Genomic DNA, 20157 nt, shown 5'->3' with positions numbered 1-20157 from the left:
TTCTGGCTGTACGACCAAGCACACCTCCTTATCACCACTGACAATGTTGCATTTCTAAAACTAGTATCAGCTTCTCCAAGGCACTTTTTAAAGCATGTTTTGACACCTGAGAAACATTGGAAACAATATCCTTGACATAGTCCTTTTGCTCCACAGGTAACAATGCAGCAAACTCTTCAAAACTATACATACATCTCAACACAAACTTCCACATAAAACACTGGTAGATAAACACTTTAAAAGCTACCATGCTGGACTGTGTCAGCTTCTCTCTCTGGGATTCTAGCCATTTGTTATCTGAGGGAGTGGGTTTGAAGAAGACATAGTTTTCCTATTGTCCATGGTCACTGGGAACACAAAAGTAGGGTCCACAGACAAAGAGTCTTGGAGGCCAGGCAAAATACCTTTTTAGGCAGAGCCTTAATAAGCTGAAGAGAATTATAAGCTGTCTTATAAATGCCCTCCAGTGCTGGGATCAGTGGAAGAAAGGTCTCTAATCTGAGGCTTCATACTCCAAAAGATCATAAACCCTGCTAATCTCAGGGACAGCTGATGATTGCTCCCAATTAAATACATCCCTAAATCTAGTCAGCATTTGAGAAAAAGGAAACTTCTGCTTGGGGTCCTGTTGTACTTTGTCAGAAGAATCCAACTGATACGACTCAGACAGGTCAGAAATATTAGGTTCAGCATCCCAATCACAATAAGGATTCTTAGATGACTGATATTTGTTGGAAGCATTGCTGTTACTCATAATCCAGGGCTGGACCATGTAATGCACTGCCGGAATAATGGATCTAGCCATGGCCACCATCTCAGGTGGGATATCAATCTAAAACAAAGAGTAAAAAGGTCACACAGATAACCAACTGGTTAAAAAACAAAAAAAGAAAAATCTAGCAAAGCTAGACTTCTAACTGTGTGATATGTTAAACCTCTTGCATCAGAGGCCTCATGGGATATATGCAAATCACTCCTTAAGGATATCAGATGTTTCAGCTGAATGGCAATTCCGAATTTCCATGACTTTTTCTTTTACTTTCATTTTTAAGTCTATTTATGGAAAATTTCAGACCATTAAAGCCAAACCCCACTAGCTGGGGATATGCATGTTTCTGCCTTCTTATGACATCATCAGCACAGCATAAGAGGAATGTTTGACCTTTGAAAACATAGGGTTATTATACCCAGCTGATATCCATAAACATTAGGGTGTCTACAAAATATCCCAACTAACAAACTAAAACAAAGATGGACATTCAGAATTGCCATTTAGCTGAAACACCTGGTATCCTTAAGGGGTGATTTGCATATATCCCATGAGGTCTCTGATGCAAGAGGTTTAAGGTATCCCATAGTTAGAAGTCTAGCTTTGCTAGATTTTTTCTTTTTATGTTTTTTAACCAGATGGTTAGCTGTGTGACCTTTTTACTCTTGTTTTAGTTTGTTAGTTGAGATATTTTGTAGACACCCTAATGTTTATGGATATCAGCTGGGTATGATAACTCTGTGTTTCCAAAGGTCAAGCATTCCTCTTATGCTGTGCTGATGATGTCATAAGAAGGCAAAAACATGTATGTCCACAGCTAGAGGGGGTTGACTTTAATGGTATGAAATTGTCCATAAATAGATTTAAAAATAAAAGGAAAAGAAAAAGTCATGGACATTCTGAATTAACTTTTAGCTGAAACACCTAATATCCTTAAGGAGTGATTTGCATATATCCCATGAGGCCTCTGATGCAAGAGGTTTAAGGTATCACACAGTTAGAAGTCTATCTTTCTAGATTTTTCTTTTTGTGTTTTTTAACCAGGTGAAATATCAGTCAGATTCTGCTGTCCCACCACATGATGGGTCTTCTGCCTCTTCTTAACATGCACTACACAACTAGGAGAATCTCTAGAGGCAAATATATCAACACTGGTAATGGACTCTGCATCCCTGACTTTCTCTGCACCTAAAGGGTTTGGTTTCTTCCATACCTGAAGCAGCCAGTGATATAACTCCAAAGGATGGGTTTAACCCTCATTAGCACAACTGTGGTACTGTCATAACACCAGGGGATTTGGAGGCAACAGAAGGTGAGTGGTTTGATAGCCTGCCAAAAGTGAAGGCTGCTGTGGAGTCACAAGCCGTAGGCTTAGGCATATGTTTGGACTTTTTTGTTTCATTTTTAGGTACACACAGGGAAGATGGGAGGGATGGGGGAACTGTATCTGAATCCATCAAGACAGGGGAGAAAAATAGCCAGATCTATATCAAGTACTGGGTGCATGGTCAGCTCAATACCAAATGGACAAATACCACAAACTTCCCTCTAAATAGTAAAACTAAAGACTATTTATACAGGGATACTCTACTGAATACTGCACTGTGGAAAAAAGTCTATAATTTCAGTAACACAGCACTTAACAAACAGGCAGTGGGAGGAATCATTAGCTTTGACAGCCTGCCAGATTGAGGATAGCAAGGCACTTCTACCCATTTGCCAGTATGGCATTGTGTTGAACATTTTAATTATTACATGGTAGAGTACATCCACTAATCAGTGTCGGTTCTAAACTTCTTTACCACATTCCTTTAGCAAAGACTTGGTTTTGAGCTCATTCTATCTCTATTCTTTGCTGGCAAATAATAGTGGCTCTGTTTAAAACTTCATGAAAAGTTGGAGTTGCATTTTTCCACTTTTTAGTAATAACTTTCCTTGCTGTTGCTAGAATACCACATAATAAGGGATATTATGTCTTCACATGCATCCAGAGACTGGAGCATTAAACAGAATTAAATGCTTAGATATATTACAATTTTCAGACTACAATGTTTTCATAAATATCTGATTTTTATTTTGACAATAGTCATTTAATATTTTACACTCATAAAATGTGTTGAAAACTGTTTTTAATTACCTTTACACCTGTGATTTATATATTTTGCAGGGATTGTGTTCATTTGATTGTCAGTTAACTTTATTAACAAAGAAAAAAGGTAGTTCATTGAATCTAAAACTCATTTGATCGACACTACATTTGATTGATGCTCATTTCATTGAAAAGTGTGACATGGTATAGAATATGCAAAGCCCCCCTCCTGCAAAAAAACTTATGTGTATGAAATGTCAATGAAATAATGTCAATCAAATGAGTTTTAGATTAAATGAAAGACTATTTTCTTATCGATTAAGTGAAATGGCGATGTAGTTAAATATAATACTTTTGCAGTTTCACGTCATATAATAAAAATTCCATATAGAAATTTCCTTGTAAAAATCTCTACTTTCTGGGTTTTAAGATTGGGACAGTTAATCATTGTCCGTGTATGAAATAATTAATTCACCTTTGAAATGTTTAATAAAATCAACTTTTAGGCTAGAGAGGCTTGCATTTAAATTTATTTTTTCTGATATTATCAAAGCAAGGTATTATGTATGGTTCCTTTTCCTTTCCTGACATAACTTGTATTTTTACTGTCAGAAATTGTTTCAAGTTTTCAATCAATATCTAGTCACTTGAATCCAGCCTAAAAATTGCATGAAGGTATCAATAAAATTGTGTGGCCCTTTGAACAGTAAAACAACTATGTACTAACTTTACTGCTTTTATTGAACAAAACCTGGTTTAAAAGATGTATGAAAGATAGATGAAATCCATTTTTTTAAAGGGTGAAATCTATATATGAATTTTCTGAGAGTTATAGGATGTTGTTTGACTTGATTGTATAGCCATTTAGATGACTACTTAAAACAATTTTACTGTCTATAATGTGATGAGTTTGTGGAATGTCTTTTCAGTTTTTTTATCATTTTAAAGATATTTACACATTGATTTCCACCAGGCTTCATATGAGAAAGCTGTCTGATTAGGCACAATTTTAAATACTGAAGCCAGTGAATAAGCCACAGTTTCAAGTAAACTAATACCTCCCCCCCATCTCAAGGTCTGGATTGATACTGAGTGCTTTTGCTGCTTAGTCATTTAGTCGAATCCAAATCTTTATCACCACAAAGAATTTAGCACTCCAGACCTGTTTGTCAAGTTAAGATTTATTACTTCAATAATGCTGTCCAACCACTTTATCTTGTGCTGCCCCCTTCTTCTTTTGCCTTCAATATTTACCTGTATCAGTGTCTTCTCTAGTAAAACCTATCTTCATATTATGTGATCAAAGTACTCAAGTTTTAGTTTTTCTATCAGGTCTTCCAGTGTATACCCTATATTTAAGTCCTGGTACTATTTCAATCTTCTTATAGTCCATGGAAATCTCGAAAGTTTTCTATAACGCCACAGTTCAAAAGCATTGACTTTTCTGGTATACTGCCTTACTTATAGTCCAACTCTCACAGCAATATGTTACTCTACTAGGAAACCCATGACTCTGGCTGTACAGACCTTTGTTGACATGGATTTGCTCTTTAAAATCCTTTCCAGATTTGGCATATCTTTCTTAACACAAAAACAGTGTCTTTTAATTTCATGTTTGCAACCACTATCTGCAAAAATCATTAAGCCCAAGAAAGTAAAATATGTCACTACCTTCAATTCCTCCCCATCTATTTGCAAAAGAATTGAGAGAGCCAAATTTCATAATCTGGAGGATTTATGATGCTGAGAAACAAATCAGGTTTTGTACCTTCTATTGCACCTTCATCAACAGCCTTTTCAACTCCTCCTCACATTTCTCCATTAGCGTGGTATCAAATACATATCTCTCACAACAATGTTGATTCCAATGTCTGATTCATCTCACCAAACATATTGTATTGTACATTCAGTATATAAATTTAATAAGAAGGGTGCCAATATTCAGTATATAAATTGAATAAGAAGGGTGCCAATATTCAGTATATAAATTGAATAAGAAGGGTGCCAATATACAATCTAGTACTCATTTCCCAGTCTTAGACATGTCACCTATTCCATATTCAGTTCAAATTGTTACTTCTTGTTCTGCATATAGGTTCTCTGGGTGACAAATAAGGTGACCAGTATCCCAATTTCTCTAAGAATGTGCCATACTTTGTTATGGCCCACACAGTCAAAGGGTTCAGAGCAGTCAATAAAGCAGAAGTAAATAAAAAAAGTAAAATTCTACCATATATTTATATGAGTATCAAGGAAAGGTCATAAATATTTTGTTTAGCTTTGTATTTATTTAAAGACATTTAATGTTTGGAGATTAATATAATTTTAAATAGTTTTAATCTGAGTCCAAAGGAAATGAATATCATATTCCATCTTGTATTAATGCTTTAATTTTTATTATGTACTCATAAATAGTTTGCACTATAAGCTTAGTATCCTACAATCTAATTATTCCTAAATATTTTAAGTTTGCTTTATCTCATCTAAAACATATGCCTTTGGATTCATTTAAGAGCCTAGTATGAGCCATACAGCTTATGCTGAAAAGACCCTGCTACCACAATGTGCTAATTTGTCATTCAGAGAAATATTTACTGTGATGAAATAAGACCTCATTATCAGCTCATTTTCATGTCTCTGAATCACATTTACTACTGTGATATACAGATCCATGCTGATTAGCACATAACAGTAATAACCTGCTGATCATGTAGGCAGCAGCTTTCCCCCTAGTCACACTCCCACACCCACAAGTTGTGACGCCCATGCCCAGGCCCAGCAATCAAGGAGCCTCAATCCTCACCACTAACACCAGTGAGGGGCATCTCATATAGGAGGAAAGGATAACAAATGCATACAGTAAAGTGCAATTTCCCTTAAGAGCACACAGAGATCACAGTCAGTCTGGGGCTGGTCCCTCCCTCACTCTCCAGGTCCCCAATAAGACTGCCCACTGGCACAGCTATAGGGTCCAGATCTCAGCCTAGTGGACAGGCTAAAACATCCAGCACCCTCTCTGTCCAACCAGTGCTTTGCGTCCCTGCCCAGGTAGCTCACACACACACACACACACACACACACACACACACACACACACACACACACACACACACACACACACATGCACACACACGCACACACACACACTCACACTTTGAGAAGAGGTTATACAACAACACAGACACTCCTGGGAAAGTCTGGCACAGGTTCTCCAGCTGTGCCCCTTTTTCCCAGACTATACGGTAGTACCAGATGGCACCACCCACTAATATTTATAAGCTACTCAAAGGCCCTTAAAAGGGTGTCCAATTATTACTGTACAATATTATTATCCAATTGGTAGTATAGCCCAGGGCTAAAACTATTGGAGTGGCGTTGTACAATTTTACCAAAGGCATGCAAGTACTCTAAAGAGCTTAAATTATCTCTACAAAAACAGCCACAGTTGAAAGGGTTTAAAAATATTTAATAACAAATAGTCAAAACACAAAACAATACTTTTTACTACACAGTGCCAGTCAAGAGTTCAGAGATCACAGAGAAATACTTAAAATAATTCAGTAGTACAGTTCTGACATCACAGAAAAACACTTAGTCTTAATCTTTCTAGTTTCTAGCTATTTCTAAGAGAAAACACAAGTCTAAGATAAACTTACATATAGATCAAAGACAGTGTTGAGTTGGATGGTCAAGACAAAAATGTTAAATGCTCTCTGATTTTCTCTGTTTTTAAAATCGCATTCTTGGTTCACATTACATCATTCTTCACACTTTCCTGGGGTTCCCAGGCTAACAGGCTACATTCTTTAGTAAGCTCACACCAGGTCAGGAAGCAAAGCCATTGAGGACATTTATGCATGCAAATTCTGGCTGTTAACTCTGGCCTTAACACAATAGCAAGAATTCTTTAATCTAGACCAGCCAGAGCCGTGTTTACATCAAATGGTCACAACATGATTTACTTGGTCAGTAGAGTGCACTGTTGTTACATTTTTTCAGTTCCACATGTAACACTATTTTTACCATTTAAGACAACAAGTCTGTGGCTTACATTAATATTTACAAATGACAGACTTATCTATAAAATTCTATCTGGCTAGGCTGGCAGCCTTCATCTATCTTCACCCAATCTTCACACAAGTACACAAACATGAGCATACAAACCCACACAGACACACACCTACACACCACAGTCCCTGTCCATGAGCTGTCTGCCCTACCATCATTCTCCTCACCCTTGTTATAGTTGAAGTGCCATTTAGTATGCCCTGGTGGCTAGTATGTCTCCCACCTCCAATAACTGTAATACTGTAAGTGCCATTATGGCACTGTCATGGTGGCTAGTGAATCCACCCACCCTCAATCTTTGTACTGCTGTTGGTGCCATTACATCTCTTCCAATTAAGAGTAATCCCTGATGTTTAGTGAATCCCTGTACCCCACCTCACCCCCAATCGCAGTACTACTTTCAGTGCTATTATGGCACTTCCAATTAGGTGTCTTGTGAATCCCCCATCCCAGATCCCCATAGTGCTGCTGGTGCCATTAAATCACTTAAATATATGGTATCCCTGATGTCTAGTGTCTTCTCCACTCCCGATCCCAATAGTGTCATTAGTGCCATTAAGGTACTTCTCTATATGGTATCCCTGGTGTCTAGCAGTTCCCTCACCCCTAATCCTTTTATTAATGTTGGTACAATTAAGGCGCTTTACACTTCTGATTTATCCCTGGTGTCTAGTGGTACCCTCCACCCCCGATCTCTATAGTGACACTGGTGCCATTAAGCTATTTCAGTATATGGTGTCCCTGGTGTCTAATGATTCCCCCCACCCATTAACTCTATAGTGCCATTGGTGTCATTAAGGTACTTCAGTATATGGAATCCCTGGTGTCTAGTGGTACCCCCCCACCCCTGATCTCTATAGTGCCATTTGTGCCATTAAGATACTTTAGTATATGGTACCCCTAGTGTCTAAAGGTTCTTCCCACCCTCTCATCCTCGTAATCCTGTCTGGTAGTTAAACATGGCCTTTCTTGAATCCAGTCCATTGTTTTTTCTGTGCATTATTAATATTCTGGTGTTTTCATAAAATTGTTTTCTTTGCCAAGGTTGTATTTTAATTTTGACATATTTTCAAATACTTTTAAGGAGTTATATATATAAGGTATTGATGCATTTATGTTCCCTATTGTGACCAAAATATTAACAATGAGTTATTGGAATAAAAACTATCTGAAATTTTAAATACTACAATTTCTTTATTTAATCTAATGTGGTTTGTAAAGTGTTCTACAGCTAAAGCAAATAAAAGTGGTGGCACAGGAAAGGCCTGTTTTGTCCCTTTTCTAATATTTATCAATTGATATATAGCTTCTTATTTTAATATACACTTTAGGGCTAGATTTCAAGAAAGTCTTACACCAAGCTGTACCAAGTGTTTGGTGTTATTAAAGAGGTAATTTAATAGTTTCAGAGTATTTAAAGGGGCAATGTAACAAGCAGTGTGGTATGCATGAGAATAGTAACACTGACATTATAAAATGAATAAGGAACTAATCTAGTATATGTTGGCTTTGCTTACATATTGGTTTTAAAGAAACACACACACACACACACACACACACACACACACACACACACACACACGTGTGTGATTATTCATACATACACACATCTACATATATATATATATATATATATATATATATATATATATATATATATATATATATATATATATATATATGTGTGTGTGTGTGTATATATATATATATATATATATATATATATATATATATATATACACATGCATATATACATACACACACACACACACACACACACACACACACACACATATTAAAATACAAATATATTTTCAGAGGTGTGGCTAGCTATTTTTCCCCAATACCATTTCACAGTCCAGTACCTCTCCAGAAAAAAAAGCTCTTCTGCTCATTTACATATTTCCCATGAGTCTTTATCACAAAGCTATAATATCATGCTTATAACAGTAGTTATCTAAGTTGGCACTGTGTATTCCCAGGTTCACGATGTACAACTGCAAGTATGATATATCTTCTATATATGGTTCAATTATACTATGCAATCATCACATGTATAATGGACTTTAAAAATACCAATATTGGTATTGTGGTACATATTAAATCATTTTTGGATTGGTGTTCTAATACTCATTTTGTTTTAAGTATACTGTTATTGGTTAATTAATTGTATTTTCTATTTACGTCTGTAAGGCATATCAAGATTGCAGCAATTATTTCTGTTATTTGGTTTATATTTCTCTTGTATTGCAAATCGGTCAATATCTTGGCAGATGGTTCAGTGACTATGCATAAAACACAGGAATGCAGCAACCAGCGTATGTCAAACAGCATACATGAAGAATCTAAGATTAACAATAAAAATGTGATTGTTAACTGACCTCATAGTTATATTTGGACTTTTATGCATTATTCATTTCATTTGCAGTGACAACATTCTGTGATTGTACAGTGTATGAATAATATACTGTAGTATGATATACTGGCATCACAATACACTCTGAAAACACATTAGGATACAATTATGTTGACAGATCATGTATACTATACATGTATCTGACAATGACTCATGAGTAATATGCAGACTAGAGCTGGACACATCACTATTACACCTCTGTTTCTAGATATAAGAGGTCTAAATGGATGTGTGAACCTTAATCTTTACTTTGAACTGCCTACCAAAACAACTTGAGTTAAAAAGTCAGAGAGGGTCCCATGTATGACAGCAAATGATGACTCCAGTATAGCTACAATAATTACTATACCAGGATACTTTAGTAATTCAACAGGACAAAGTTCTGTTCAAACATGACAAAGTTTGGTTCACCCATGGTCTAATAAATGTGCACCTTCATTAACTGTACAAACATCTGAGCCACTGCCAGCAGAATGAAACAGTTTGATGCTGCCTACAACATATTTTAATGCTATGATATTCACTGCACTCTACCGCCACTCGTTCTACGAACCAATGTTCTGCTATGGTGACCTCTAACGGGAACAGCCAAAAGGAGAAGAAGAGGGATATTCACTGCACACATGGTTGACACAATGAATGTTGAACAAATATTATATTACCTTGGTCTGCCACTGCTATTAGTAAGTGTGTAGCACGTTTACTGTTATGTGGTCATGTCAATGTTGCTAAAAATATGCAACTACTCGAGTAATTGGTAATATGTTAACCACAACTAAGAAAGCTATTTTCTAAGTTCCATATTCATATAACTACATTTTACCAGCATGACAAAGCCTGTAATAATAGTAGGTGATAATGGATAATATAGCTTCTAGTACTGTTCAGGAGTGGTATGTGAATGTATTGTTACAGTTTCACAGTCAATCACATTACTAACATTTATAAATCACTACTGAATTGATGGTGTGCATTGCTTTACACAGGAAACTATTCAATACTATACAATCATGTTAAGCATACATCTGAGGCTATGGAAAGCTAACACATAACTTTATGTGTATCCAAGGTACTCTAACTCACGTGATTTTCTAGACATACCTGCAAAATTCAGATATCTGCAATTACATCCATTCTATGGTAAGTCATGTATCATATATATATATTCTTCTGAAAGACTTGTTTTCTTTTCCAAATTCATAGAGTCTACACAATTTTGTGGGTGTTTATCTCCTCTAAGCTAAGATACCAAGTCATTCAGTGCAACACAGCTGATTAATCCCCCTATTTTGGGGTCACTGTTTGGGTGCAATTGGAAAGAGAAGAGAGACCCTGGGAGCTATCATATTGGATGGCTTGAAACACTGGCAGGAAGCCCTACCCCTATTTGTGCTGGCACTATTCAGAAGGCAATTGTGAGGTACTGGGCATGGCCTTCTTTATGTGTGTCCACACTACCTCCAAAGGAGACAATACTCTCCCTGGCCTGCCCATTCACCTAGTCCAGATGCCATTCACGGTTCCGGTATTGACTAAGATCCAGGGCCACAAGGACTACCTGCTTCACTAAAACATATAGTCATTATCACATTCATCAAATAGAAGTGAACAAGCATAGCCTTATAATTCCTTTCTCTTTCCAGGTCCTATAGGTAACTAAACTGCAAAAATGAACCTAGGTCTGTGTTGCTGTCAGAGCTTCATCCCTCTACATCAGTATAGCTGGCATGCTCCACAACATTTACATGCTTAGGCAAACAGTACTGGATCAGAATGTATTTGGGAATATTGGAACCGTGTGCTATCAGTCCCTGTCAAAGTAAACATTTTGCAGAGAAAAGGACTCTGAAACATTGCTTGCTAATGAGGCCATTAGTGATATATCGAATTAGAGAGCCAAATATGGTGCCAATATGTCATACAAGTCTGTAATATTCTGAGACATGCATATATATTGGATTATTATCTCTATAATTACCAATGCTATTAGGACTTAACTGCTCATTTAATAACAGTGTGCATTTAGTTGTATATCTCTCTGACTGAAATACGAAGTCCTTTAAAGTGTGATACCAAATAAGGATGTTCTTACTTAATTATATAACATTTGGTATTTGTATGCAGTGTTATTACTATTTTTGTCTTTAGTGGTTTGTTTTAACTCTTTAGGATAGTGCTTTATCTCTGTGGCAATCCACAAGTCTCATCAGTCCAAGTTTTCTTTCATGTTTTTATTGACTCAAATCAGTCTAATGACATCACTCTCTTCTTCCCTTTTCTATCATTCACCATCTCTCCTCAATCAGTTACTGAGAAATACTTCCACTATTTTGCCCTGTATCTTTCAATTTCTTCTTTTAATGGTAAAAGTATTTCTAAATCTTTATATTGTAACACTGACTGAGTGTTACATTTTCATGGTTAAGGCAGTCTTACTTATAATATGTTTTAGTTCAATACTTCATGGTTTAAATTAGCTTTCATATTAACATTGCATATTTACATCCCCAATCTAGATTTTACATTTCATAGGATCATATGAAGTTACTAAACTATTGGCCCTGGGGCCCTCATAAGCCTAGCCAAGAGTTTAGCCCATGTTCAGACAAGTCAGCACCCAAAGCCACTGTCCACCAGGGACACATGTGGAATCCCAGGGATGTGTTTTATGTTTCCCATCCAGTTATCCAGGTTGAACTTAAAAAGGCATAATGAGATACTTTGCTTGATGTGGAGAGGAACGTCTATTCCACAGATGGGGGAGTCTCTGGGAAACAAATCTGTCCTGCCAACAAGTCCTACTGATGTCACAGACCAGGTTGAGGTCGCGTGTGTGGGTTACTTGACTGGAGCTTGACTTGCGGATATGCAGAAGTCCCTTCAAGGCGGGGTCTGAGATTGCTTTGTATGCCAGACAGCGGTCACCTCTGAGGAGTCTGTTTGAAACTGAGTAGAGTGGCAGAGCATTTAGCCTATCTGTGTAGGGTAGATGTTTGAGGCCCTGGATTCACCAGGTCAGGAACCTCTTTGGTCTTTCCAGCTGCTGCATGTGCTTTGCAAGGTACATGCCAAAAGGGGTGTTGTACTCAATAATTGGCCTTATAAGGGAAGAATACAGGGATGTTATGGCCTCCTTGTCCCTGGATGAGATACCCTTACTTATGAGGTGAGCCATGTAGAAAGCTTTCCTTACAATGGAAGCAACATGGTTGTTAAAAGTCAGGTTGCTATCAGCCTGGGTGCCCGAATCCCTCATGACTGATTGCGTGCTTAGGACATTGTTATTAATGTGATAATATGTTGGGACTTGACTCTCCCCAAAGGGGATGATGATGCATTTTTTGGCATTCAGCTTGAGGCCATGTTTCTGACACCAGTCATTTGTTTGGGTGAGACCTTCTTGGAGGGTGTCCACATCACTTGGGGAAATGATGACCATGTCCAGCTTGCAGTCATCTACAAACTTGGTCAGTCATAACCCACTGGTTTTGGTCTGCACCTCAGAGAAGTATATCCCAAATAACAGAGGCCCCAAGACTGATCCTTGGGGTACGCTGCTTGTTACGGGTCTACTGCTTGAGGTGCTTATCCTATTTTGATTAGGTGGATTCTATCAGTGAACCAGTTTGCTACCCATCTGGTAATATATGGATTGATGCCTATTTGAGAGAGTTTATCTATTATTTCTGAGTGGGGAACAGTGTCAAAGGCTTTCACCAGGTCAATGTAGGCGGTATGCACCATCTTCCCCTCGTCCATGGCTTTGGTGACTGTCTCAAAGAAGTCGGCCAGATTTAACATGACCACCCCTTGACAAAGCCAAACTGTGTGGAGTCAAGTGTTTGGAGGTTGCCATGTCCCTGTTAATCAGGTCCATGATAATCCATTCCATGGCCTTGCAGATCAGGCTAGTTAGGCTGATGGGTCTATAATTTCCTGGATTGGTGGACACTCCACCTTTGTGTAAAGGGATGACAGTGGCTGTCCTCCACTTGGCTGGGACAAAGCCAGTACTCAGGCTTTGGTTGAATAGAGTGCCTAATGGTCTGGCAAGTTCATGCCTAAGTTCATGTAGGATGCAGCCTGGGTTGTTATCAGGTCCCATGGAGGCTGTATTTTTTGCCTTTGAGAGAGCAGTGATAACCTGTTCCCTAGAGATAAGAGGAGGGGGCAGGTACTCGGGATGTCCTAGTTTACTGATGGGGGGACAGAGGGGTGAAGTTTTCACTGAATCTGTCAGTCAGTAGGTTGGTTATATCTACAGCATTTATGTATGTGGTGTCCTTGACCACCAGTTCTGAACAGATCTGGGTGTTTCCTTTGAGATTGCAGACATATGTAAAGAAAGCCTTCTGATTGTCTCTAGTAGATGTGGTCAATTTGGACTCTAAGTTGGCTTTAGAGGATTTCACTAGTGCTCTTATTTGATTGTTTAGGCTAAGGAGAGATTGCTTCCAATTGGGCACCTGCTCCTGCTTGGTCCTGGACAGCATTTTTTCCTTTTGTTACATAATTTATTTATTGCAGATGTCCACCAGACAGGTTTACTCTTCCTTGCAGAAGATGATTTAGTCCTGTCAGGTATTCCTGATTCCATGCATCAATATAAGTGCTTGTATAGTAGTTTGATGTAGGTTTGGACATTGATTCCAGTTCCTACAGAAGGAGGCTGTGAAGCTGTTTATACCATCCCTCAGGAGGTTGTAATCGGTTTTGGAGAAGTTTTTTGTTTGACTCTAGCTGGGGGGGGGGGGGTCAGGGGAGATGCTGACTTCAAAAGTGACCATTTTATGGTTGGATCTTACCAGGGAGGATGATACTATAGGGGTGCAGCAGTGGTTATTCATGTTGGTTAATACCAAGTCCAGGATATTATCACCTCTTGTGGGGGTATCAACAAGCTGTTCCAAGGCATTTGCATTGATAAAATTGAGGAATCTCTGGGCATTTGTGTTCTGACATGAATAGTTTTTCCAATCTATAGTTGGGTAGTTAAAGTTGCCCAGGATCAGGGTAAAGGTTTGAATCTCAATTGATTCAAAGAGGTCCAGATAGATGGAGTGGGCATCTTGAGTCAAATTTGGGGGCCTGTAGCTTCTCCTGTGAGTCATACTGTTTGACCAGCCTGGAGGTGAGTGTGTCTTTAATATATATTGAAACTCCACCTCCTTTGGCTTTGCTACCCACAGTTTGGGGTCTGAATGCATGATAGGATGAGTAACCAGGTAAGGGTGGGGTGCTCTCTGCAGTTTTGAACTAGGTTTCTGTCACTGCACAAATGTCAGCATCTTCCAAGGTTAAGAATGCTTGCAATGAGTGCAGTTTCATGTTTTGACTCCTAGCGTTTAGCAGCATGACCTTTAATTTGTGCTTTGTTGAAATTTTTATGTTGGTTGTATCAGCCTCATGACTTTTCCTAAAAAAAGGCACTATGGGGGAGGCAAGGACCTCTGCCAGAAACCTGAAGCCCAAGTGAGACAGATGCAAGCCATCTCTAGCAAAGCATCATGGTCTGACGATCATATCTTCCAGGGCTATCAGGTACTGGATCCCCCTGGAATGACACCAGAAACTAAGCCAATTGTTAAAGTCAGTCATTTTGTGTTTGTATTGAGGCATTTGCCTATTATTTTGCACTGTTAAGATTTACACGTGAAAATATAAATGCTATCTTAATATTTCATTTGTTTAGTAGTCACAATTCTTATCATGTTTTTCAGTTATTCTCCTTTTTCACATCTTCAAAAATTTACATAAGTAAAATATTTTTTTACCTTTATTGTCCTATCCTTCTGAGCATCTTCTTTGTTTAGTTATCTCAGACTGATTTTCTTTCCAGAGTAAAGTTAATTCATTAACAGTTATACATTTCAAGTTATGACTAGACATGTATATTTTAAATTTATAAACAGTTTTGTCTTCATTTACAAGTGTTTCTTTTTTATAAAGAAATATATTTACAGAACTGTGGGGTGAACATTGGTGCCCCTTTTGCAAATACATATAAAAACAAATATGTTTTAGTGAACAGAATTTATTCTTAGAGAAATTATCTTTTCTTACAAGCAAATTGTGGCTGACATCTTTTTTGGAGGGAGACGGGTGAAAGATCAGAGGAAATACAGCAGTTTGTAAATTAAGTAAATCCAACAATTTAGTTTTTTTTTTATTTTATTTTTAGGGGGGATTTTAAAATCCGTATAATTAATGGCAGCATAAATTTCTTAGACATCACTAAAATTAGTCACAAGAATGTTCCACTACTGTATATAAGAAACCAGCGAAAAAATAGATATATATTCTTACACAGATCTGGCATGCACCCTAATTTTATTTTAGAAATATGGTTAAAGGGCAAACAGTACAGATTTGCAGGTTAAATACTAATGATGAAACAGCTTCTTCACAACTTAACAACATGACAGACAATTTTAGACTAACAATTTAAGATAAAAAGTAGATATTACTAAAACATTGTAATTTATAAATGAGCGGACACTGCAAACTTTTACTTCTCTGAGGAAAATGTCATGTCGTTAGAACACAGACAGTCCAATAAAATTATCAGAGTCAACCTTATGTACAATAGACAAATATATGCAAAATATAATAAAGAAACACTAGCATGTATTCATTTCTTCTAAAGGACTTGCAAATGCCATATCAGAATAACTTAGATTCTCATTTAAGCAAGCCAAAAATGTAAAGAAAAAAATTATGCTATAAGCAAATTAACTTCACACAAAATGGAATGTTCAGCCAGAGAAACGTTACGACACCACCTTACAACTGCCAGCAATGTTGATCTCCATAAAATGAAAAATTCAGTATATTTCCAATAACAAAAAATTTCTTTGAATATTTTGCATATTGTGATTTTAAAAATAGTGTCTATCAGGTAATATGTACTGTATGATCTGCTTGTATGTAGGCAAGGCAAATACGAAGTTTAAGGAGTGATAAGACTAAGTGCTCCGTATAACCATATCTCTAAATGTGATGAGAAACATGACATTAGGCCTGTTGAATTATAAGCTGTACAAAACAATGGAAGAGTTGGAGATATATTAGTGTACTGAGAAGTGTGAGTAAAACTGGATACATTTATTAGAGGCTGATTAGACATCATCTTTGAATGGGTGGACTAGTATGAAACCTGTCTTGAAATTTAGACCATTAAGAAATTTAACTTACTTATTAATAATAATAACAAGGTGAGCCTTGGTTGGATAAAGTGCTCCCAAACACTTAAAAATATAAGATAATATAAACCAAAGCTGATGATAAGTGAGAGAGCACAGCAGATCAATTAACCAGGATTCCTTGTTAAATATAAAGACTTTAATCCACGATTCCAATGACAACGTCCATAAAACGTCCATAAAACATATAATGCTGCAGCTGATGAGCGCTTTCACTCACAAAATGAGTTTCTTCAGATCAAAATGCTGCTACCCATAATGCCCCTATATATACACATACATCAATAAAAATCAATTGACTATCAATTAATCATTAAAATTGTATATCACATACTAAAAAACATTAAAATTGATACATTCCTAAAACATGCTTCTAAACAATACTTCTATTGAATACAAAATCATATAATTTATACAAACTATTTAAATAATTCTTAAGAACTATATTTAAAACTTCTAGAATACTATTCCTTTGTGTATATATACAAGCGTATAATGCAGTTAGAGCATAACATGTCAGTAAATCAACATATAAGCATCTAAACACCAATGTTATAACTTATGTATAGAATATTTAGGATATTATCCTATATTATCTATGCTTAATATTTATGTTCCTTCTTTTCTTAAGAGCTGGTTTTATTGAAGCCCTCTCATTAGGCCAGACCCCCTGTCAGCCCTCAGTCTCGTAATCCATTTACTTTCCCTATCTTCTGTGTGGTTCCTTATGTCACCACCTCTAATACAAGGTTCAATTATTTCTAAAACCCTGAAAAGGAAAGTATGTGTATTCCCTAATTCTACTACGTGTTTGGCCAGTGCATTCTTTGTATTCCCTTTCCTCATGTGGTATGTATGCTCACATATTCTATCCTTGAGCTGTCGATTCGTTTTGCCCACATAGAACGCATTGCATAACTGGCAGACTGCCAGATATACAATGTTCATACTGTTGCATGTTGCATCCACTTGGGTCTTAAACTGTATATGGGAATCAGGGTGCACAAATGATGCACTGCTGTCAATATATACACATTGATTACAATGCCGACATGCCTTCGTATGACAGGACTCAGTTCCTTTCTCATCCTTCTTTGAATAACATAGGAGTCTTTTCAAATTTAATTTATTCCTATATAAAAATCTTGGTTCATTCCCTACCACCTGTCTGATCCCATCATCTATACATAATATAGACCAATGTTTATTAAATATGTCTATAAGATTTCTATTGTCACTAGTGTATGGTAGTGAAATCCTAATAGCATTTCTGACTGTTCGTTTATCATTGTCTAATGCAGGTCTAGGTCCATAGTATGGTGCTGCTCTATTCAGCCTAAGTTCATGCATATCACTGAATTGTCTATCAATCTCTCTGCTACTATAGCCCCTATCTTTTAGTCTCTCTTTCAAGTCATGCATACCTGTTTCGAAGCCTGCCTCAGTGACATTGAGTCTAGAGACACGCATGCCTTGTCCTCTAACTATATTATTAAATATATAACTGGGATGCATGCTAGCTCTCGATAGTAAAGTGTTACGATGGCACGGCTTCCGATATACCCCTGTATTCAACAACCCATTGTCCATTTTCTCAATAAACAAATCTAAAAAATCTAATCTGTGTGTTGAGTAACACATTGTGAACACTAAATAATTGGTCAAACCATTAATCATTCCATGAAATTCATGTAGTGAGTCAACATCTCCTCTCCATAGCATAAACACATCATCTACAAAACGTTTGTAAAATATAGTAGATCGTGTAAATTCATTAGTGCTAAATAGCACTTCATTCTCCCAATATGCCAAAAACATATTGGCATAGCTGTTTGCACATGGCGTACCCATGGCAACCCCAGCTTGTTGTTTGTATATTATCTCATCAAACATAAAAACATTGTTCTCAAGTACAATGTTTAACAAATGTACCAATAGTTCTATGTGACTTGGTGTAAGTGTGCTATTATCCAATAGATACTGCCTAATATATCTGATGCCCAGTTCATTGGGTAATATTGTGAACAGTGATTGAATGTCAGACGTAACCAATATCAACTCATCACTGCTTATCCCACTTTTCATACAGTCATAGAGTTCAAGTAAGAACTGCTTCGAATCCCTAAGTATAGTCGGATTCATATTCAACACAGGGTGCAGATGTTTCTCTATATATACAGATATATGTTCAGTGACCCAACCCTGTCCTGATACCACTGGTCTCATGGGTGGGTCACTGACATTTTTATGTATCTTTGGAAAACCTTGTATCACAGGAATAAGTGGATTCGGAATCATAAGATATTCAAATAAATCTTTATCAATGATCCTACCATTATGCATATCAAATAGCTCATTCCCTATTTCCAATATAATACTTCTCACTACGGAGGGATCAATTCTTAAATAAAATTTATCACTTAATAATCTCATCATTGCTGAGTGATAGCACGTAGTGTCCATCACGACAACTTGACCTCCCTTATCTGCTGGTCTGACTGTAATCGCCTTGTTCAATTGCAGATCACGTAAGCTTGCCCTCTCTCTCCTACTAAGATTGTCTTTATTCCTAAGATTGGGCTTTCCATTAAAATATTTATGTAACTCATCTTCGGTCAATTTTAGGTAAGCCTCGACCAGTGGATGATTCACCGGTATATAACTACTCAATTTTTTGAATGTTAATACTGACTCATTACTATTCGCAGTGTCTATGGTGTTATTCTGAAATAATAACTTGAGCATCAGATTACGACAAAACAACTTAGTATCTAACACTGTATCCACTAAATTACTACAACCACTAGGAATAAAGTTTAACCCTTTCTCCAATAAGCTTATTTCAGAGTGTGTAAGTTCATGCTTAGATATATTGCAGACTAATGAATCAACTTTATATGTGTTATCATTCATTACACTTAACCCACTCATTGACCTATTTTGTTCCTCCACATTTTCTTTATCGTATGTTGTGGATGGAACTAACGAATCGACAGCTCAAGGATAGAATACGTGAGCATACATACCACATGAGGAAAGGGAATACAAAGAATGCACTGGCCAAACACGTAGTAGAATTAGGGAATACACATACTTTCCTTTTCAGGGTTTTAGAAATAATTGAACCTTGTATTAGAGGTGGTGACATAAGGAACCACACAGAAGATAGGGAAAGTAAATGGATTACGAGACTGAGGGCTGACAGGGGGTCTGGCCTAATGAGAGGGCTTCAATAAAACCAGCTCTTAAGAAAAGAAGGAACATAAATATTAAGCATAGATAATATAGGATAATATCCTAAATATTCTATACATAAGTTATAACATTGGTGTTTAGATGCTTATATGTTGATTTACTGACATGTTATGCTCTAACTGCATTATACGCTTGTATATATACACAAAGGAATAGTATTCTAGAAGTTTTAAATATAGTTCTTAAGAATTATTTAAATAGTTTGTATAAATTATATGATTTTGTATTCAATAGAAGTATTGTTTAGAAGCATGTTTTAGGAATGTATCAATTTTAATGTTTTTTAGTATGTGATATACAATTTTAATGATTAATTGATAGTCAATTGATTTTTATTGATGTATGTGTATATATAGGG

This window comes from Protopterus annectens, chromosome 17.part0, assembly GCF_019279795.1.
Source record: "Protopterus annectens isolate FY-2018-M chromosome 17.part0, PAN1.0, whole genome shotgun sequence".
Classification (NCBI taxonomy): Eukaryota; Metazoa; Chordata; order Ceratodontiformes; family Protopteridae; genus Protopterus; species Protopterus annectens.
Note: the sequence above shows the minus strand (reverse complement) of the source record.